Consider the following 23,027-nt stretch of genomic DNA (forward strand, 5'->3'; position numbering starts at 1 on the left):
CTTGAATCTTTCAGAAAAAAACTCAAAACATACCTCTTTACGTTGCCATAAATTAAACTAACCTTCCTTATCCACAGCTGTAAGTAGATAATAAACTGATCAGTGTAAGCAAAAGCGCAGAGATATCCCTTCGTGAATTGAATCAGGCGCTTTATAAGCACATAAGTAGCCATGTCAGAACTGGGGTGGCAGAGTGGGCTAAAGAACAGTGATGGATTAAACCCAGATCTTTTGACTGGGTGTGAGTGTTTGATTGATTCAGATGCTCCGTCCATCACCACCCCCTTTTGTACTGCTTTTGGCCACCATAAGTGTGGCAGGGTATGCTCAGACGTGAGTCCCTTGCTCACTTTGCCACTGGATTCAAGCAAGCCGGGCTGAAGATGGCTGGAATGCCAGAAACCAGTCCTCGGAAGCTTGTTTCCGGTCCAGGGAAGACATGGCTTGGCAGTTCGGGCTGGACTGTTCCCATGAGGCACAGGGTCAGACTGATTTGCATATAGCCATGTCTGAACTGGGGTGGCAGAGTGGGCTAAAGAACAGTGATGGATTAAACCCAGATCTTTTGACTGGGTGTGAGTGTTTGATTGTGTCAGAATCGGTCCGTAGGGTCCGCTGTCCGCGCAATGCGTGGGGAATCTATGCCTGGCTTTCATTCGAACCGCAAACCGCAGAAGGCAAAGGGTGAAGTCGCGCGAGATGTGAGTTGCGCAAACCAGGAAACAAAAACCAAACCGGCAGAGAGACGGAGCCGATAATTTTGGTGAGCCGGAGAATCAGGAGGACGTCCCGTCTTGGTGTAACAGTGAGTAGGAGTTCAGAGTGGTTTCCGACTGGAAACGCTCTGATTCGAAGAACGGTTGAAACCGTACCTGTGTGTGTGTCTTCTCCGGGGATAACTGACACGGCTGTGTTAGTCCGTTTCCCCATTGCTACTGATTCCTACGGAAGGCTTGGAGTTGGTTTTCTCGAGTGGCGGAGAAACGCTTATGTGTTTCAAACTTGGGATATTTTCTTTGGAAAGAACACTATAAACTGACTAAAGTAAGAATACGGAACAGTGAATGATTGTGGTTCTTGTGGGATCTTCAATACACCTTCACCTGGAAGTGAGGTTTTCGTGACTGTAATTTGCGAACTAATGCAAGACAGACAGCAAAGTATATTATTATTTGTCAGCGGGAAGAAACAGTAAGAAGGTGCAGTTAACCTTCAGCTCTTTGGTTATTTCCTGTGTTTTGGCGACAACTTGTTTGTGTTTTGTTTCACACTGCAGGAGAGGAATCAGGGGGGGTACCTAGTTCAACAGAAGAGTGGAGCCAGACAGAATCATAGCAAGCAGTGGTATGTGAGCGGTGAAACGAAGCTTAAGAGTACATGGTAAACTGTTGTATATTGAAGTACATCTCTGTGTTCCTTCCTTACCAGATTTCTACCACTGATAGGACCTTCCTTCCCTCTCCTGCATATAAAGATTTAGAATTTTCCTTTTCAGGTAGGCCGGGACATTAGTGTGAATGAAGAGTATACTATATCAATAGTGTTTCTGTCTTCTCGAGTGCATAGGGAGGGGTGTGAAGCTAAAACCCTTGTCTTTTATCGTTACAGATCTCCCTCCCCGCTGTCCCCTTCCTTTCCCGCGATTGCGGAACCTTCCTATTGGTCTGTGATTCTTACCGGGTCACGGGTTGGTTGCGTGAAAGCGGGTTTAGGTCTTTCAACACAGCCCCGAGGAGAAGCGTGTCGGATCGTGACAGAATTATCGGCCCAAGGAGGTTAACCTCCTCTTGGCTGTGTTGAAAGACAATGGCCACGATGGATGACGTATTGGCTGCTCTAGCTTTGGTTCAAACGGAACTAGCTGCCTCCAATAGAGAGGTTGCTGCTTCCAGGGCAGAGAATGCTCAGATAAAAACCTGTTTAGATAGTCTACAAGTAAATCCATTTAGTGCAGGGGCTAGCACATCTACTCCCTCGTCCCTAGTAGTAGAAATACCCACCCAAATTCCGTTAGCTCCCCCTGAGAGGTTTTATGGGGATAACAAAAAGGTCCAGGTGTTCATGACGCAAGTCCGTCTACATTTCATGTGTAAGCCAAAAATGTTTGCGACTAATCAAGCACGAGTGGCCTTTTTGATTTCATATTTGGGTGGGGAAGCAGCTCAGTGGGCGGTTCCCATAGTTAGGAGAGATGATCCCCTTCTACACGACTGGGACGAATTCCGGTTGGAGTTCGAAAAGACATTTGACCGCAGAGCTGAAACATTTTCGGCATGTCGGGAGTTGTTGGTGCTTAAACAAGGCTCATCAGACCTGGTTTCCTATCTGAACAATTTTCGTCGTCTAGTCGCTGAAACTGACTGGCCAGAGGCCAAACAGTCTCTGTTCTACCAAGGACTCAACGATGAAATGAAAGATGTCTTGGCACACATTGACCCTCAACCCCGTACATGCACCGCACTCATAGAACTCGCTCTTCGCCTAGACCACCGCATAAGGGAGCGCAAAGGCGAATTACGTAAGAAGGAGCCGGTGGTAATGGTGCATGAGAGAGGAGGAGGGAACAGTGAAAAACCTCCGTCCGCTCAAGAAGCTATGGAGATAGGAGCTGTTAGAGCTTCCTTATCTTTTAGCGAGAAAGAACATCGCAGGAAGAACGGACTCTGCTTATACTGCGAAAGAAGGGGCATTACCTACAGGAGTGTCCGGTGAAACCTAAATCCGGAAAGTTCAGGTCTGGCCAGACCACAGCTGGCACCTCGGAAGAGAAGTCGGAAAACTTCAAAGCTTGAGCGTGAATGGAGGGGAACCCTCAAGCCGAATCACCATCCCTTCAATAATGGCCTGTTGTGAACAAGAGAAGAATCATGTCTTCCTTTCAATGTTACTGGTGATGGAAACTGGAGAACACGGCGTAAAAGCTATGGTGGATTCTGGAGCCACTGGGTGTTTTATGGATTATGCCGAGGCCGAAAGACTTGGGATCCCTCTCATTGAAAAGAAACAACCTGAACCAGTATTCGCAGTGGATGGCAGCGAGCTCATTGCAGGACCCATAAAATACCACACGCCAGAATATCGATGTATCAGTAATGACACGCACCAAGAGACAATTTCCTTTAATATCATACAAGCTCCGCAGTACGGCATCATTTTGGGACTTCCGTGGCTGCAAAAACATGAACCCTACATTCATTGGGCTTCGAGGACGATCGCTTTCGTCTCTGAGTTTTGTCAGGAACAGTGTATGGTTTCCACGACGAGTCCTTCGCAAACCTTGGCAAGGGTTTACAACATCGCCACAGCGGCCGAGAAGGAAGTACAACTCCCGTCCTGTTATGCAGAGAATGCCAGTGTTTTCAGTGAAGAGCAAGCAGAGACCCTCCCGCCTCATAGAACTTTCGATTGTCGCATCGATCTGGTTCCAGGAGCAGTAATACAGAACGGCAGGCTCTACGCCCTTACGGTACCCGAAAATGAATACCTGAGAAAATACTTGGACAAATATTTGGCTTTAGGATACATACGTCCCTCTAGGTCGCCTGCTTCTTCGCCCTTGTTCTTCATACCTAAAGCCAATGGAGATAAGAGGTGTTGCATAGATTATCGCGCCTTGAACACCATCACGGTAAAAAACCAGTATCCCTTACCTCTGATTCCTGTTTTACTAGAGCAAGTCAGAACTGCCACCATTTACACGAAGCTAGATCTGCGAGGAGCCTTCCATCTGGTCCGCATAAGAAAGGGCGATGAATGGAAGACGGCCTTCAAAACACGGTATGGGCTCTTCGAGTACCTAGTGATGCCCTTTGGATTGTGTAACGCCCCTGCCGCGTTTCAATACTTCTTAAATGAGGTATTGAGGGAATTCTTAGACCTCTTTGTAGTCGTATACATAGACGACATCCTGGTTTACTCCACCAAGACGAGTGAACATCAAGAGCACGTGAAGCAGGTGTTGGGTGCCCTGATGAAACATCATCTTTATTGTAAGATCACGAAATGTGAATTTCACGTAACCACCGTCGAGTTCTTGGGAGTGATGCTTACGCCATCAGGTCAGGTCATGGCAGAACGAAAGGTACAGGCCATAAAAGAATGGCCTCGTCCCTGTACTGTGAAGGATGTCCAATGTCTATTGGGGTTTGCAAACTTTTACAGGAGGTTCATTTGTGGATTCTCTGCCTTGGTGCCCCCTTTGACCCGTTTAACAAGGAAGAATGTTCCATTTCATTAGAACGATGAGACACAACTGGCGTTTGATGGATTGAAGGACGCATTCATCAAAGCTCCTGTTTTAAGACATGCCAACCCCTCCGTGCCCTTTATAGTTGAAGCAGATGCGTCTGAAGTTGCATTGGGGGCGGTTCTGTCACAACGACAAGAGGACACAGGCTTGTTGCATCCCATCGCCTATATGTCCAGGAAACTCAACCCGGCAGAAATCAATTACATGATAGCCGAAAAGGAGTTATTGGCTATAAAAGATGCCTTTGTGGAGTGGAGGCACTGGCTCTTGGGAGCAGTTCATCAGGTGACGGTTTATACAGACCATCGCAACCTGCAATTCATAAGAGCGGCACACCATCTGACGCCCAGGCAATTACGCTGGATGCTCTTCTTTGAGGAATATCGATTCATTGTCACGTTTAGACCCGGATCAATGAACAAAAAAGCAGACGCTTTGACCCGACAAGAACATCCAGTATTACACACGCAGACCCCTAAAAGATCGATCATAGACCCGTCGAAAGTGGTGTGTGTGACTCAAACCAACGATTTTGTGCAATCCTTGCGTTCTGGGATACAATCATGTGTGTGGAGAACCTGGCTTCGGCATCATCCAGAATGGCGGTTGAAGCAAGGGGTAGCTATGAAAGGGAAACAAGTGCTAGTACCCACAGTGGCTTTAAGACGTACAGTGTTTAAATGGTGCCATGAAATACCGAGCGCAGGACATATGGGATATGTAAAAACATTGGAAAAGACTTTGAGACAGTTTTGGTGGCCCTCCATTCGGATGGACTTGAAAAAATGGGGAAACCAGTGTATGCAATGCGCCAAAATGAAAGCTGACCGACAACGACCTCAAGGTCTTCTGTTACCTTTGCCGACACCCGAAATGCCTTGGGAAAGCATTTCCGTGGATTTCATAGTGGGTTTGCCAAAAGATCAAGGGAAGACAGCCATCATAGTTGTAGTGGACTTCTTAACTAAGATGGGCCATTTTATAGCTTGTGACAAAGTGCCCACTGCGGGTCGCTTAGCTCATCTCATGTTAGCTTGCGTAGTTAGGCTGCATGGGCTTCCAAAAGTGATAGTGTCAGACAGGGGGGCCCAGTTCACTGCAAGGTTCTGGAAGGCGTGGTGTGCTGAATTGCGAATCTCAACCTCTTTATCTACCAGCTTCCATCCGCAGTCGGATGGCCAAACCGAGAGACTGAACCAGTCTTTAAAACAGTACCTCCGCTGCTACGTTCAGGCAGACACTGATTCCTGGGTAGATTGGTTGTGGGTGGCTGAACTGGCCTACAATAGTACACAACACTCTTCGACCAGTCATTCTCCTTTCTTTGGCAATTATGGTCATCACCCTAGGGTTACTCCTCTCATCCTCCCTAGACCCACGGTCAGGTTACCAGACGTCAAAACGCGATTGTTGCGCATTCGCAGGATTCTCCTGTCAACGCGCAAGAATCTGGTTCAGGCCAAAGGGAGATACAAGGCTCAGGCAGACAAGCATCGCAGGCCGAGTCTTGTGTACAAGCATGGGGATCTGGTGTGGTTATCTACTAAACACATCAGATTCCGGAGGTTTAGCGTGTTCAACCCTAAGTTCATCGGGCCTTATCGGGTGGTAAAGATGGTGAATCCGGTGGCGGTGAAATTACGGTTGCCTGCCCATTTACGCATACACCCAGTGTTCCACGTATCTCTTTTGAAGCCTTCTCGTAGCCCTGTCCACCGTCCTCCAGTGCCAGTGTGGGTGCAGAATGAGTTTGAATACGAGGTGTTGCGAGTGTTGGACTCCAGATGGGTGAGGGGGAGGCTGCAGTACCTGCTTTCATGGACGGGTTACGGGCCTGAGGAGAATTCATGGGAACCTGCGGGGTCTGTGCATGCTCCTAGGTTGGTGTCTCTCTTTCACAGACAGTATCCGGACAAACCTGCGCCTGGCCAGCGCCCCTTGTGAAGGGGGATGTACTGTCAGAATCGGTCCGTAGGGTCCGCTGTCCGCGCAATGCGTGGGGAATCTATGCCTGGCTTTCATTCGAACCACAAACCCCAGAAGGCAAAGGGTGAAGTCGTGCGAGATGTGAGTTGCGCAAACCAGGAAACAAAAACCAAACCGGCAGAGAGACGGAGCCGATAATTTTGGTGAGCCGGAGAATCAGGAGGACGTCCCGTCTTGGTGTAACAGTGAGTAGGAGTTCAGAGTGGTTTCCGACTGGAAACGCTCTGATTCGGAGAACGGTTGAAACCGTACCTGTGTGTGTGTCTTCTCCGGGGATAACTGACACGGCTGTGTTAGTCCGTTTCCCCATTGCTACTGATTCCTACGGAAGGCTTGGAGTTGGTTTTCTCGAGTGGCGGAGAAACGCTTATGTGTTTCAAACTTGGGATATTTTCTTTGGAAAGAACACTATAAACTGACTAAAGTAAGAATACGGAACAGTGAATGATTGTGGTTCTTGTGGGATCTTCAATACACCCTCACCTGGAAGTGAGGTTTTCGTGACTGTAATTTGCGAACTAATGCAAGACAGACAGCAAAGTATATTATTATTTGTCAGCGGGAAGAAACAGTAAGAGGTGCAGTTAACCTTCAGCTCTTTGGTTATTTCCTGTGTTTTGGCGACAACTTGTTTGTGTTTTGTTTCACACTGCAGGAGAGGAATCAGGGGGGGGGTACCCAGTTCAACAGAAGAGTGGAGCCAGACAGAATCATAGCAAGCAGTGGTATGTGAGCGGTGAAACGAAGCTTAAGAGTACATGGTAAACTGTTGTATATTGAAGTACATCTCTGTGTTCCTCCCTTACCAGATTTCTACCACTGATAGGACCTTCCTTCCCTCTCCTGCATATAAATATTTAGAATTTTTCTTTTCAGGTAGGCCGGGACATTAGTGTGAATGAAGAGTATACTATATCAATAGTGTTTCTGTCTTCTCGAGTGCATAGGGAGGGGTGTGAAGCTAAAACCCTTGTCTTTTATCGTTACAGATCTCCCTCCCCACTGACCCCTTCCTTTCCCGCGATTGCGGAACCTTCCTATTGGTCTGTGATTCTTACCGGGTCACGGGTTGGTTGCGTGAAAGCGGGTTTAGGTCTTTCAACACAGCTCCGAGGAGAAGCGTGTCGGATCGTGACAGATTGATTCAGATGCTCCGTCCATCACCACCCCCTTTTGTACTGCTTTTGGCCACCATAAGTGTGGCAGGGTATGCTCAGACGTGAGTCCCTTGCTCACTTTGCCACTGGATTCAAGCAAGCCGGGCTGAAGATGGCTGGAATGCCAGAAAACGGTTCTCGGAAGCTTGTTTCCGGTCCAGGGAAGACATGGCTTGGCAGTTCGGGCTGGACTGTTCCCATGAGGCACAGGGTCAGACTGATTTGCATATAGCCATGTCTGAACTGGGGTGGCAGAGTGGGCTAAAGAACGGTGATGGATTAAACCCAGATCTTTTGACTGGGTGTGAGTGTTTGATTGATTCAGATGCTCCATCCATCACCACCCCCTTTTGTACTGCTTTTGGCTACAATAAGTGTGGCAGGGTATGCTCAGACGTGAGTCCCTTGCTCACTTTGCCACTGGATTCAAGCAAGCCGGGCTGAAGACGGCTGGAATGCCAGAAACCGGTCCTCGGAAGCTTGTTTCCGGTCCAGGGAAGACATGGCTTGGCAGTTCGGGCTGGACTGTTCGCATGAGGCACAGGGTCAGACTGATCTGCATATAGCCATGTCTGGGGTGGCAGAGTGGGCTAAAGAACGGTGATGGATTAAACCCAGATCTTTTGACTGGGTGTGAGTGTTTGATTGATTCAGATGCTCCGTCCATCACCACCCCCTTTTTTACTAAAATCCCAGCACGCCCCAGTCCCATATTGTGTCGCTGTTGTGCTCCCCACCCCTCCCAGAGTGGGCTTCCCCTGAAAGGGCCGGTATACCAATGGTAACCCACTAGCTGTGAATATGGTCTTACCCCCAGCTGGTGCACCTATTGTGTTCTGCCACAAATCAGTATCCAAATCTCTCCAGTTCATCTCCGGGTCCCAAGCCATACGAGCCCGGAATTCCTCATCATATTGCACCCATGTGTAACCACTACCTGTGAGCTGAGCTTTTCTTATAACATCCATATATTTGAAAATGGCAAGGCAGCGCTAAGGAAACTTTTTGAAATACACACTAGCATAAATTAAGAATGCTGCCGTCCAGTTTTCAATTGTTAAAGGCACCTTTGGCCGCTTAGCTAACTCATACTCTTCCTTTTTAGAACCCTCCTTCGAATGCACATCCTGTGCAGGAGCTTAAGTATTTCCACATATTCCCCTTTCCAAATGCATTCCTTGGTCGCTAACATCAAATTGGCACCCAGGGGCTTTGTCACGCCCATGTAAGGTAGTTTCCTAATTTTTAAATCCTTGCTCTGTAAAGGCTCTTTATCTGCCTCAGTTGCCTCGGTGTTCACCCCGCTCTCCACCTTAGTGCCCAGCGTCCCCTCCACGTCTCCCATTCCTACCCCGTGAACCTTAACGTATCTACCTTTGTGTAGTTTCCCCATCCAATACCGCCCCTCCCCTTTACCTCACGTCCCCACAGACACCATCTGTGGTTTGGCCCGTGGTTCACCAATCTCACCTGGCTCCAACAAGGCTGCCCGACCTGCCGCTGACCGCCATGCCACTTGTTCCGCGTTGTCCACCGTCTGAGGAGCCCTCACCAAGGGGCCGTGCTGTCGTCTGGGTCCCAACTCCACTTCCCTCCTAGGCTGCACCACCTCCGGTGGCTGCAAAAAACTAGGGGACACATGAGTAGATCTCCAGACGGTACGGAATGTGCCACCCTAGGCTCCACCCTCCCTTTTGCTCGACGCATTTCGGCCGCACCTTGCCCTACCGAGTCTGCCGTCTTGGAACGCTCCCTGCCCTTTGGAGAAAAAGTGTAGACTGATGAGCTGGGTCCCCCACTCCAGATAGCTGCCCAGCTCTCTTGCCTGCTCAAAGCACTATCCCCAGTCCATCTGCCCCTGATCCGCCCTACGTGCCCTGCTCTCACCATACCTACCCGAGAGGCGGCGGGTGGTCATTCCCCCCTCCTCCTCACTACTCCACTCCAACATTGCCTGCACCACTGCAGAAGAAGGACCCAGAACCTGGCATCCACTCCCCCGCCTCCTATGCCCAAGAATTCCCCTGCGGGCTGCCCCTGGCCACCTCATCCCCCACTAGTCTTACAAAACTGCCCATGACTGCACCGCGCTGGGGGGACTATGAAGGTCTCTACAGACCCCTGTGCCAATGTCATGCACCCCTTCCGCCCTAGCTGGAAAAATATCTAGACCCTCCCATGCCCTACCCCCACTGGCCTGATCCAGCTCCGCCGAACATTCATCCTCAACCACCCTTATACTTCCCCCGCCCCCGAACCCAGCCTCTCCGGACCCCACAGAGGGCCCGATGTTGAAATCCCCAAATCCTGCTTGACCTCACGACTGTGAAAACCACCCCACCCCCCACCTGTGCCCATTCACCAGCCCCTACCGAGCTCCCAACCACAGAGGCCGCCTCACCCCTAGAAGAATAAGGGGGGAAAAAGGAGGGGCTAATGGTATCCCTGTCACCCCCGGCCTCAAACCCCACAATATTCTGCCCTTTTCTGCTGCTGCACACTACAAAGGTTGCCACAACAGAGGAAGAAGCGGTGGCCCCGACAGAGGAAGAAGCCTGCACCGGTGTGTCAATCCCACCCCCCACCCCCGCACTACCCACGCCACCTTCCCACTCCAATAAACCCGGGGTGAGCTAGATAACCTTGCTGCTCCCCCTCCGCTGACTGGATATTCATTTGGGGCCCTCTGACTCCCGCAGTAACACTCAAATCCCCCTCCCGACCACCCTCCACTGCCGCATCCAAAACCGGGGCGGCAGACAAGGAGGCAGAGCGCCTCTTGCCGCCCCACCCTCCCCCGCACTTCCCTCTCAGCCGGGGGCCGACACGGCCCTCTACTTAACTGCCGGAGCGGAAAGCAGCTCCGCCAGTGCATAACCACTACACTTTCCCCCTCAGGGCCCTTCCCGCTCCAACGCGCCCACCTCTCCCGACCTTCCCCCCCGCACCGGAACATAATTGCACGACCGGGCCATCTTCTTGGAACGCGGGCAGCCCTACTCACTCAACGCTTCTATCCTGGGCCGCTTGGGTGACATACATCTACCGGCCCGCAACATCCCCAATCACCAAATCCATCCTGCCTGCCTCGCTGAGAAGCCGGATGGCTTCTAATACTCGCTAATCTTCCCCCGCCATGGCAAAAAATGCTAAAACTTCGAAAAATTGTAACTCACTAAAGCTCAACAAATCTGAAACTAGCTAAAGCTCCCAGCCTCCAGGTCACCAAACCTAAAATGGTGGCTGGGAGCCGCAACCCAAAGCATTTATGCTTGGGCTCCTTTTGGGCTACATAAAAACAAGCCCAAAATACAAATTGTCTGTCTTGATGCCTGCAAGTCCCCTCCTCCGCCCCTCCCAAACTGTCTGGGGGGGAACTCCCTGCGGTCGGCTACCCCCACAAGCCCCCCTTTTGGCATGTCAGACACATTTGCATGGCCCAACCACACTATATACCTCCCTGGTAACTTTTAGCCACACAACATGCCTGTTTGCGTGCAATATATTCACTTGTCACACGCAGTCAAGAACGCATATTTTGCCAAGCACTCTTGAATTGATGAAGCATGACTGTGGCTGACTTAGTTCTTCACTTATGTTGAGAGGAGCACCACACTGCTTTCTCGACTGTTTGGTTACCTAATAATCTGCACATTGTCCATAGTGGTAAACTACACCATACTGTACAGCATGATAAATGGGATTGCGTTCCACACGATTGTATTGCAGAGGGCTCACGTTAGTTTGGCTTTCAATCATGTGACCAGGAGGGTTAATTAACTAACCTTGAATAACAATTGAAGCGCAGTGTATGAGACACCATCACCTTTTACACGGAAAAGGATCAGACTTGGCGTTGTATGTAAAAGGCACCGCAGGACAGCCTAGTTATTAAGCACGGAGAGGTTTGTTGAAGTATAAACCCATCCTTGATACACCCTGAAACACACGCCCTATAGGTGTATGCTCATCGAAGGGTGTTGTGATTTGGACGTATTAGCTCCTTTTGAGATTAGAGATTGAGTGTTTAAATAGGAGGAGATGGTTAGAATTGACTATTAAAAACAATTGTGTTGTGTCTGACTATGTGCTACTCTACCCTTTATACCTTTAGAGTCCTGAGACCTGCTATCTAAAGGATCTATGAAGAGTGATGTAGACTGGTAGTCTCAAATTGGTGAGACTTCATGCAACTAATTGTTTTCATTTACAACTATATACTTTTGCAGTGATGGTGAGACACTGGTGTTTAATATGGAATGGGACATTTTGAAATGCGCACTGTATTGTGATGTGTGTTCTTATATCCTTACAGAGTGTGGACCTGAATTCAAGCTGGTGCCACAGATCAAAGCCATGCCAGTAAAAGTATGGTATTTTTAGGAGTCCTAACTTTAGGACTCCTAAATGCCTTCTGTGAATACCAAAAGTCTTAAAGTTAGGATTTTCCTCAGTTTGGGAGTAGTGTAGTTAGGAGTTCTAACTTTAGGACTCTTAAATGCCTTCTGTGAATACCAAAAGTCTTAAAGTTAGGATTTTTTTCAGTTTAGGAGTAGTAAAGTTAGGACTCCTAACTTTAGGATTCATAAATGACTTCTGTGAATACCGAAATGAGTAAGTGCCTTCTGTGAATACCAAAATGTGTAACTGCCTTCTGTGAATACCAAAATGGTAGTAAGTTTAGGATTTTTTCTTAAGTTAGTTCTGTGCGTCGGGCCCCATGTCTGTGCAAACACTACACATATAAATAGTTGATGCCATGAATTGATTAATATAATGCATGAGGGTGTATCTTCCTCTACAAAGTCAATCAGCCCTGCAACGCATGTAGACTTGCTCCATGGGTAAAAGGTCCTGTGATGTTGCATGGCATACCATAGTGCGCAAGTACAGGTGAAAAACAGATGAATGCATTGCCTCACATAGACAGACACTGGACATTACTAGGGCTCGAGTCTTGATGTACAACAGAACACAAAGATTCCTTGCAGTGGTTTTGTACATTCAAAACCCATTAAATTAATCCCTAGGTACTGTCTATTCCCAAGGGTGATTAATCCAACGTGTCCCTAAAATTACTTTGTGTACAAAAAATTACTAATGTGAAGGTGACACCATAGAATGAAATGTCACACAACAGCTTGAACAAGAGAAATATGAAAAGAATGTAGTAGAATTGTACATTTCAAAAGTTTTTCACAAGTACAAACACTAAAAAACATCCACTTGGACAGTGGTGGACTGTAAAATGATGTCACTGAATTAATTTGGTGGTGTCACCACATAATATCAGATTTAGAGTCCCTCAAAATATGACTCAGCCCCAAAAATGACGTAAGATCATCTAACGTGAGAATCAGACCGATTCATAATCCACTCAACCCCCAAAATTGACATTGCCAGATGAAACGTCAAGTATTGTTCTCCAAGTTAAACAATCAAGGGAGACACTGATCAAATATTAAAAAATTATGTCATCCATGTAATTGCCAAAATCACACTCAGCTGCAATCCTTTACAACATAAATTGACGCATTACTAATGAACGTTCATGTTGAGACACATTATGTCACTTGGAAAACATGCCTCTGGTGTCTTGCATACTAAACACTGCTTCTCATATTGTGTAAACTAACAATTTACTTCTGAGATGATCGATGCATCACAAAATTGTGGCACACCTGATGGAAAATGATGCATCACGTAAAAATGTGACGCATCCAAACAGGATATGATGTCATGAGCCTGCCAGGCTGCAGAGGAGGAAGTTTCAAATTCCTTTCACTTTCTTTTTCACCATCTTCTTGTCTGTGCTTGGTGTAGGAGGGTGTTTTGGATTGCTGCTGAGTTTGGTCTTGTTTGAAAGTTGTTTCTTTGGCTGTGCATTGTTTATTGTGTCCATATTGTGTCTATATTGTTGTGTAGTTGTGTATTGTGTACTTTGTAGTTATAGGGGGAAGGGTTGTTAAATCATAGAGATGGTATTTCAGTTATTAGTGTCTTTTGTGCTTTGTCACAAGATGCCGGGCAGGTCCACAAACCTAACTGAGCAGGAGTTTGGTGGGCTACTGTGGCTCATTGTCCACTATCTCCCCAATATGATTGGCATGGTACACATGGTGGCAGATGGTGTGTTTCCAAATGCAGCGCCTTTTTGGTGGGGACCGGAACCTGCACCAACATAAACACCGCTGGGCTGACATTGTCAATCAAGAGCAGGATCTCCTGGACCACCTGGGCCTGGAAGTCTCCGGAATAGTAGGTAGGTTGACTGACACAGTGATGTTTCTGATTTATTCCTGTTATCAAACTTAGGGCCTTGTTTACCAGAAACTAATTCAGCACAGTGGCATAAGTCATTTTTCTGCGGCATGCAGCGTTACTTTTGGAGCACAGTGATGTAACATATTTTAAACAAAAGGATGCATCTTGGTGCTTTCCTTGGCACTGGCGCACAAACTGATATCAGGTACTGGCTCAGGCACCTTTGCACCCTGGTGCAAGTATGCCTGCGTTGTGGGGAGATTGTGTTTTGTGCAGGATGTACAAACACAAACAATTGAGATGATTACCACTTCCAATGTGTGCTGTAGCATGCAGGACACATTGAACGAGTTAGTAAACGGAAAGAAAGGAAATCGGTTCTCCTTGCTGCGCCTACCTACACCATCCGTGGGTTGACGTAGCATTCTGATGCATTTTCAGGTTTACAATTGCTCCTAAATTTTGAAATGCATTAGTGGACATGGGTAGGAACACCCACATCAACACCCATGTCACGCCGCATGAAAAGGGGAGATATGTACAAGCACACATTAAGCCACGCAAGGAGGCTCTACGTGTGCTTGTAAATATCACACAGAATGTTGTACCACTGGTGCATCACGCAACTTTATGCAACAAAGGCGAGAGGGCCTTTCAAGTAAGCCCCTTCGATGTTAACATTAATCATTAGTAAGGCTCATGTTGTGCAACATTTGAATGTAGCATGAAGAAATCCAAACACAATGAAGAGTATACTTCAAAACACATGTCACATGTCCAGATGTAAACTAACAATCTCATGCAGTGTAGTAGGGGCATATATATCATGGCCTCCTACATGAGTCATTTTCAGTACATATTGTGCTACCTGGCACTTGTATCTGGCGCACATGCACAATGTTCTTGAGTGAGCAAATGCACGCACCCTTTACCGATACAGCAACAGTGTCTGCGTTGTGGTGAAGAATGAGTGTGTGCAGGAAGGATCACCTTTTTTAAATACTTAAAAATTACCTGCTATTCCCTTACTATGTGTGTCGTGGAATGCAGCACACATTGACTTACCAAATGTTAAACTTAAGACAATTGCCTCGGTGTGCATCCATAATGACACACCGGGGGCTACATTAGGTTTGGATGCATACCCAGATATATGATTTATCATACAGCTGGGAATGTGTGAGTTCCCATGGTGGTTGTGGGAAATGTGACATTTCACTATCAGAGTATAACATTGACGGACATCTGGATACTGTTACATTACAGTCACCATACACAATGGGGAGAGGCTGGCATTTGCTCACTCTGAGATTTATTGCCATACATTGAGATTTTAAACTATGATGAATGGAAGCTTGAGGTGATTTAAATCCTGTGTCAGTGAGCATGAAAATTTGGTAATTATGCTGATAATATATGTGGAGTTGACAACAATAGCGTTTTGGGCACGAGGAAGAATGACAAACTAGTTTGAGTACTATTGGGTTTGTGGAGTAATTGAATTTATTGTTACTTTGAGTGTTGTCATTCAGTTTATTATAGTTTTATTTGTTTGTTGACGCATCGGAAATAATAAGGGCAATAACAGTTCGGGCTTACCAAGATGGTGGGCATGTTAGCGTACACACTGATCACAGAGTTATAGTCTGTCATTGACTAATATAGCTATGATTTAACACAAGCATGCATATTGAAACGGAAGAGCCTAGGAGATTTGTGTCGGAGACAGCATCTTTTAGCGGTTATGTTTCGGAGGTAAGGTTTTGTTCATGGCATAAGATATATGGCAAGGTAGGTTGCGGGAGTGTTTATGGACTACTGGTAACAAGTGCATTTTTTTACTCGGAGGAGGTTCATAACGCGAGTAACATTGAGCAAAAGGATTCAGCCAGAAAGTTATTAGATTCCACAATCAGTAAGAACTACAGTTTCAGTTAGTGCACGCTGGTGCATAAAGGTTTAGAATTAGCAAATAAATTCAAAATATGTTTGGTTATTTCTCTTCAGAATATTCCTTATGCGTTAAAACACAAACAGTAAAGTGAAGGAGATTGTTTCCACTCAATAGCAAGGTAGACACATATATGCTCTTGTGGTATATTGCCATACATTTGAGTACCATTGCATCGGGCATAATGGGCGTACACACAGAGTTGCATGAGAGTACAATAGGGTGACAAAATATATTATCAACTTGCACAAACACAGGGTGACTCAACATATTATTGACTTGCACAGTCACATTACCAGTGACTAATGCATGACAGTGGGCACCTCTTCATGACTATTGATTAAGTTTTTCATCACAGAGAGAGGTTTGTATGGTTTTGAGTCTAGGCACGTGCGTAGCAGCATGTTCACAGATGTTTGAAGTAAGAACATTGGACAATGAAGTTTGACCCACCCTTGTACTTCATGAAATCGATTTAAAATGTTGTTCTGTTTTAGGATTTCCCCTGAAGAAGGGACTTCATTGTCCCAATATGCATTGGGCATGAATCATTCAGGATGATTATCAATACATTGTAATATGCAAGATAAATTGTATATTGCAATTTTGTTGATTTGTAAAACAATTCAGATGAGAATTCATGAATGTTAATGAATTTCATGAATGGTACATTATGCTTTAAAAGCAACAGAAATGTAGATTTTCCTAGTATTTATGACGGAAAGTCTTAATTTTATTAAAGACACGGAGGCGAGTATTATGCCTTCTTTTCTTGCTTTATTTTCAATAGCAGCAAGATAAGTAACAAACTACAAATACCCAGAAGGCACAGCAGGAAACTACTGGCCAATGGGATTAGAGTAAACAAACAATGGACCAATCATAACCAGGATAGTATATATGGCCAGCTCTGACCACACGAAGTCCTCTTTTCTTGTGCGAGAAGTCAAAGAGAATGCATAAACAAAGGAAATATAGACAATAAAATGCAAAAAGTCATAATCCAAGCCAGAGGAGCCTGTAGGAAACCCAGGACTGCAGGATAGCACTGGAGGAAACTCCTATTGTAACGAGGTGAAGAGCCAGATGAAGGAAGTCCATCCACAGGAACAGATGCAGAGTTAATTGGAGGCTGGTGGTAAAGCCGGAGTTCCTAAGGGTCGGAAAAACAGACAAAATTAGTAGAGCAGAGGTGGGATAATACTCGCCTCTGTGTCTTTAATAAAATTAAGACTTTCCGTCATAAATACTAGGAAAATCTACATTTTATGTCAAGAACGGAGGCTCCTATTATGCTTGTTCAAAGCATATCAACAACTACAGAGGAAGCAGTAACAACAGGTTTGCAATAAAGCGTTTTGAAAATAGTATCATTAGACCAATCTGCTGATTTCAGGATATCCTCCAAACGAGAGCCTGCCCAAAAGGCTTTAGAGGCCATAGCACCCCTGGCGGAGTGAGCACCAAAAGCAGTAACATCAATGCCCGCGAGGGACATGATCCACCTCACCCAACGGGCTAAAGTGGCAGAGGACACAGGATGATGGGGTTTGCGAAAAGAAATGAGCAATTGCGAATGAGAGGAAGACCTGAGATCAGCAGTTTTCTGTTCGTAACTCTTTAAACATTGTCCAACACAAAGTTGAGGTTGCGAAGGAAAATAAGGATAAAACACAGATCGTAAATTAGTTTTGGTACGCCTGTGAACCTGAAACAAAACACCAGAAGGTGAAAACTGTCTGGAAGACAAATCCAAAGCTTTGACATTAAAGACACGTTTGATTGAAATTAAACATAACAACATGGTAAGTATGGCTGAAAGCATTTTGAGAGAAAGAGCATCATTGTCAGGCCCTGATATAAACAATTTGAACACCAAATTAACATCCCACAAAAAGGAATAATTAGCCAACGGAGGTTTTGAGAATCGAACTCCACGAAGCAGCCGACACACCAAAGGACGGGAACCTACAGGTTTATTATCAATAGGACAATGATTCAAAGAGATAGCAGATCTGTACAGATTAACAGTGCGATAGGATTTACCCGCACTGGCTTCTGAAGCCAGGAAATTAAGCACAAGGCTTAAAGGAGCTGAAAAGGGATCGACAGACCGTTCCATACACCAGCTTGCCCATAAAGACCAAGCGGACTTGTAGGCTCTGGAAGTACCAGGGGCCCAAGCTCTGCTGATAAAGATTGAAGCTTCCTGTGAAATGATGACGTCAGACGAGGAAGTCCGGAAATCTTCCAAGCTGACAGAACCAGAGATCTGTCTAGAACCATGGCGTGGGGAAGACCCTGAGGGTCCAGCAGGAGATCTTCGCTGAAGGGAAGAAGCACCGGAAAGTCCACTGCCAGCTCCAAGAGAGAGGGGAACCAGATTTGAGCCTGCCAGAAAGGAGCCAGGAGAACCAAGGATGTCGACTGGCGACAAACCTGGGCCAAAACCCTGTTGATCATCCGAAACGGAGGAAACGCATAGTTGTGATGCAGGGACCAGTCCTGTAGAAAGGCATCTGTTGCGAGAGCAAGTGGATCCGGTCTCCAGCTGAAGAAAACGGGAAGTTGGGAATTGAGACGGGAAGCAAAAAGGTCGATAGAAAATGGACCCCATTTCTGGGAGAGAGAAAGAAAGATGGAGGGAAGCAGCTTCCAATCGCTTGAATCTCGAAGGTATCGAGGGTGCCAATCCGCTATGGCATTAAGACTGCCCGGAAGATATTCCGCTCGAAGAGATAGTTTGTGTTGAAGACAGAAATCCCAAAGACTCTTTGCTAGTTCCGCTAGAGGTTTTAACTTTGTGGTGCCACCTAGATGGTTTATGTAGCGGACCGCAGAAACATTGTCCATCCGAAGAAGAATGGAACAACTTACCCTGTTCTTTGCCAGACTGCGGATTGCAAAGGAGCCTGCCAGCATCTCTAAACAGTTTATGTGCAATGACGACTCCTCTGGAGACCATGTACCTCCAGTCGAGATTGAACCACATTGGGTGCCCCAACCCGACAGGCTGGCATCTGATTATAATACAAGATCTGGGGCCGTTGCAAAGATCGTTCTCCCGTTCCACGCATCTAAATGGTCTATCCACCATTGTACTTCGAGACGGGACTCTAGATCTAACTGGATGAGATCGGAATACGCCAAGCCTTGGCGAAGATGACGAATCTTTAAGCGCTGCAGGGCTCGATAGTGCAGAGGCCCGGGAAATATAGCTTGATTGGAGGCTGACAAAAGGCCTACGACTCTTGCAAGAGAACGCAGAGACACCTCGGAAAGGCGAAGAATTTGACATAACTCTGACCGAATGGCTGAGACCTTGGATTTTGGAAGATAAAGAGGTGCGGTGGAAGAGTCCACGCGGAAGCCTAGAAACTCTACACTCTGAGAAGGGACTAACATAGATTTCTCGGAATTGATGAGGAAACCCAGATCGAGGAGGAGAGACTGAGCGACATCGAGATGGGAAAGAAGAGTCTGCTTGTCCGAGTGCATGATCAAGATATCGTCCAGATAAATGATGAGACGAATACCTAGGGAGCGCAGCTAGGATACCACAGGCTTCATCATGTTGGTGAAGCACCAAGGAGCGGAAGAAAGTCCGAAAGGAAGCGAACAAAACCGGTAAGTGACACCGGACCACTGAAATTGTAGATATTTTGTGTGGGACTTGTGTATAGGAATTGAAAGATATGCATCTTGAAGATCGAGTCTGACCATTCAATCGGATTGGCGCAAGGTATCTCTGAGATGAAGAATGGTCTCCATCTTGAAGTGGCGATAAATCACGAACTGGTTGAACCACTTGAGATTGATGACTGCACAAACTTTTTTGTTCTTTTTTCGAACCAAAAAGAGGGAGCTTAGAAAGCCTGAGGGATCGAAGGGAGCGACAAGAATGGCTTGTTTTTGGAGAAGATTTTGAATCTCTTGAGAGACGAGCAGAGCTACGTCTGCGGAAAAAACCAACGGAGGAGGAAAAATAGCCTGGGAAGGTTGAGCGTAAAACTCTATGAGATAGCCTGGGACAGAATTGAGGACCCAGGGGTCTGCTGTGAGCGCGCGCCACCTGTGAAGAAATAGAGCAAGACGACCTCCGATAGGAGGGGGAGGGCTCACCTTGGTTGTTGACGTTGTTGTTGTTGGCACGGAAACCTTTCTGTCCTCGGCCCCGGAAGCCATGTCCTCTTTGGGGGTAAAACTGCGGCTTGAATTCTTGATAGCCGGAATTGGCTGCGCCTCTGGAACCTTGGTTCGGATAACCGCGGCTGGAACAGCTGCCGGCCCTGCCAAAAACCCGAGGGGCAATCACTTTTTTGATGGAAAATTGGGCCTTGTCCAAGGAAGCAAAAGTGGACACGTAACGGCTGAGATCCTTGACAAGGGAATCACCAAACAATAGTCTGTCAGCCTTGACACCCGGATCCTGGGTAGCCAAGTTGGCCAACTTCAGGTCCAATTTGATCAACAGCCCTTACGGCGCTCGTGAATGATTGCTGCATTGGCATTACCTAACAGGCAAAAGGACCTTTGGAGCCACAAAGAGATTTCTTCTGGATTAAGGTCTGAACCTTCCAAGCGGGCTGTCTCCGCCATATCCAAAACCCGAGCCAAAGGCCCCACGACATCCAAAAGCTTGTCCTGGCAAGTGGACTAGGCCTTATCCACACCCCTGCGAGGATCTTTGCCAAACTTCGAGAAGAAGGTAAGAAGAGGCTGATCTATAGAAGGAGTAACGGTAACATGACAGGGAAGGGAAGGCTTGGGACACTCAGACTTGAGTTTTGTCCGAACAGACTTGTCCAAAGGCAGACGGAGCTTGGAGGAGATGTACTCTCCCACATGAGGAGTGGGGAACCACTCTGTAGAATTAGGATGTCTGATAGAAGCGGGGTCAAACATAGGATTGCCCTCCGTATCCAACACAGGCTGAGATGCAAAAGCATCCAATCTCGCTTTCTTGGGGGAAGGAGGATCAACCAACTGAAAGAAATCTGCTAAGTCATCAGTGTCACCCAAATCATCGTCATCATCTGTGTCAGAAATAGTATTAATGACCAGCTTCTTAGGAACCTCCACGTTTTTTGTATTAGTTTTACTTTTAGACATAGAAATCTTTATCCCCTCCTTGGTGGGAGGCCTGGGAGGAACCACGTCCTCAGTCAAATGCGAGGAGGACTCGCGACCCATCAGTGACACATTTTTGGAAAGAGAAGTGGAAGGAACCAGTTTGCGTTTTCTGCTACCCCCGCAGAATGGGCGAAAGCTTTGGTCATGAGGCTCAAAAGGGAATTCTCCATGTGTTTAGAAACACGAGTCATTGAAGCCTCGACAGCAGGCTCCACAGAATTATTAATAAATTGACTGAGGTCAGTCTTGAAAGCCTCGCTTTCTTCATTGTCCAACTCGGGAGAGCTTGGAATCTCCATGACAGGAAAACAGTGAGTCAGGGGTTAATAGGACCAGAAGAAAGAAAGAAAGAAAGGGGCGTAAACGGGACGGAATGGCAGGGAGACACTCCCCTGGGGGCGGGCACCGCTTTGAGAAAGCAGCGAGAGGCAGACGAACAGCAGGAAGACACAGAGCACAGTCGAGCAGCCGGTGAGGAGCAGGGAGCGGGAAGCGTGCGCAGCGGTAAGAACCACACGCTGCAGCGCGCGAGGGGGAGGCGGACCTGAAACTGGACCGGAGAAAAGCTTGAAAAAGCGAGTGCGAACGCGCTCGAGGCAATATACGACTATGGTAACAGTTAAGCAATAATTAAGCAATAGCAACGAAATAAACACAGAAAACAATTAATTCAATAGAGTAAATAGAAAATGCGACTTATCTGACTGCGTAGCAGCAAGAAAAGAGGACTTTGTGTGGTCAGAGCTGGCCATATATACTATCCTGGTTATGATTGGTCCATTGTTTGTTTACTCTAATCCCATTGGCCAGTAGTTTCCTGCTGTGCCTTCTGGGTATTTGTAGTTTGTTGCTTATCTTGCTGCTATTGAAAATAAAGCAAGAAAAGAAGGCATAATAGGAGCCTCCGTTCTTGACATAAAATGTATAGAAAACAGAGATTAATTGAATCATGAGAAGTAGAATGATAATAGTACTGTGATTCGTGAGATTAATAAGTTATAATTGTGAACAGTGTATTCTGCATTCAAGTTGAATTGCTTGATATATTATTACTGTATATAATTGACGTATGCCAACAGCACACGTAGCAACGTAGCACCACTGGTCAACAGTATAAAAAAAGGTATTTTAATTTGAAGAAAAAGGAGTGCACCTCATAATGGAACCATTATTTTAAGAGTACTGTCAAACAAGGCAGGTAGCACCGACAAAATGTAGTTTGAATCAATATCAAATATTACAGAAAACGGAGCAACAACTCTGGCTTACAGGACAGATCAAGCCTCAGAAATATATGCACTTATACAAGAGGTGAAACTAACAGATGTACAAGCAGTGCTTAATTTGTGCCTGTGCTTTCCCGTGCTTAGCACCGGCACTTATTTCTCGGGGCAGGGTCTACGTCATAAAATATTTCAAATTGAATTCCTCATGCCTAATTAAGAGACACTTTCCACCTCCCTGGGACTGCCAGAGAGCACACCGTGGAGCAGTGCCTTCCCATGATCATTATACCAAGGGGCTGTTCTCCCCGGCTGTAATCACGCCCCTCCTGCTGCCTAAAAAAAGCAGAGCAGCCTCCGGGGTAGGTCACAGAATGTTACATCAGCCTTCTCAAACCGGCACCTTCCCCCAAGCTCTAGCTTCCGCTGCCTCCCTGCTTCCGCTTGCTGCCTCTGTGATGGTCCTGAGGTCCCGACTCCAATCCTCCGGCAGAAAAAAGCAAGACAACTTTCAGTGCAGGTTTCTATTGAAGCCAGCTGCAGCCACTGACTCTTGCCTGGAGAACGTGTGCCTTCCGCCCAGTACTACCTTACTCCTCTTCCCCTTCTGCCCCCTACCCTCCCTTGAAGACCAGGCCCAGGCTTTTGTCAGTGCGGTGCAGATGGCATTAGTGACGTCACCGCATGTGGCCTGCACCGCACCCCGCACTTATTGGTTCGCATCTGAAGTTCTACACAGTACATTCAAACTGCGGCGGTGCCAGCTGTATTCTATTGAAATTGATACTGCACGAGCTAGTCAGGGAATACTCAACAGCACTTCAGCCCTGCCGGAGGGAGTCGCTTGAACTGGTCATGGTGTAATTTTCCGGACACCGGGACACTTTCAGCAGCGCTTGCACGTTCTGTTTTTGTTCTGAGCAACAAGGTGAAGGCGGGGAGAGGGCTTATCAGATTACAGCTTCGCCTTATAACAAAAGCGGAAGTTAAGGGGCCATCAGGTCTCTTTTTGCTGGAGTATCCTGGCTGGGCCACATTTTAACACTTCCAGGTACTTAACAATG

At 46.8% G+C, this 23,027-nt stretch overlaps 1 pseudogene; it reads right to left on the reverse strand.

The window, feature by feature from the left end:
• Positions 1 to 18,429: 18,429 nt before the first annotated feature.
• LOC147733319 (uncharacterized) lies at positions 18,430 to 21,039 on the reverse strand (annotated as a pseudogene).
• Positions 21,040 to 23,027: the final 1,988 nt, after the last annotated feature.

Source organism: Lissotriton vulgaris, chromosome 2_1 (assembly GCF_964263255.1).
Source record: "Lissotriton vulgaris chromosome 2_1, aLisVul1.2, whole genome shotgun sequence".
NCBI lineage: Eukaryota > Metazoa > Chordata > Amphibia > Caudata > Salamandridae > Lissotriton > Lissotriton vulgaris.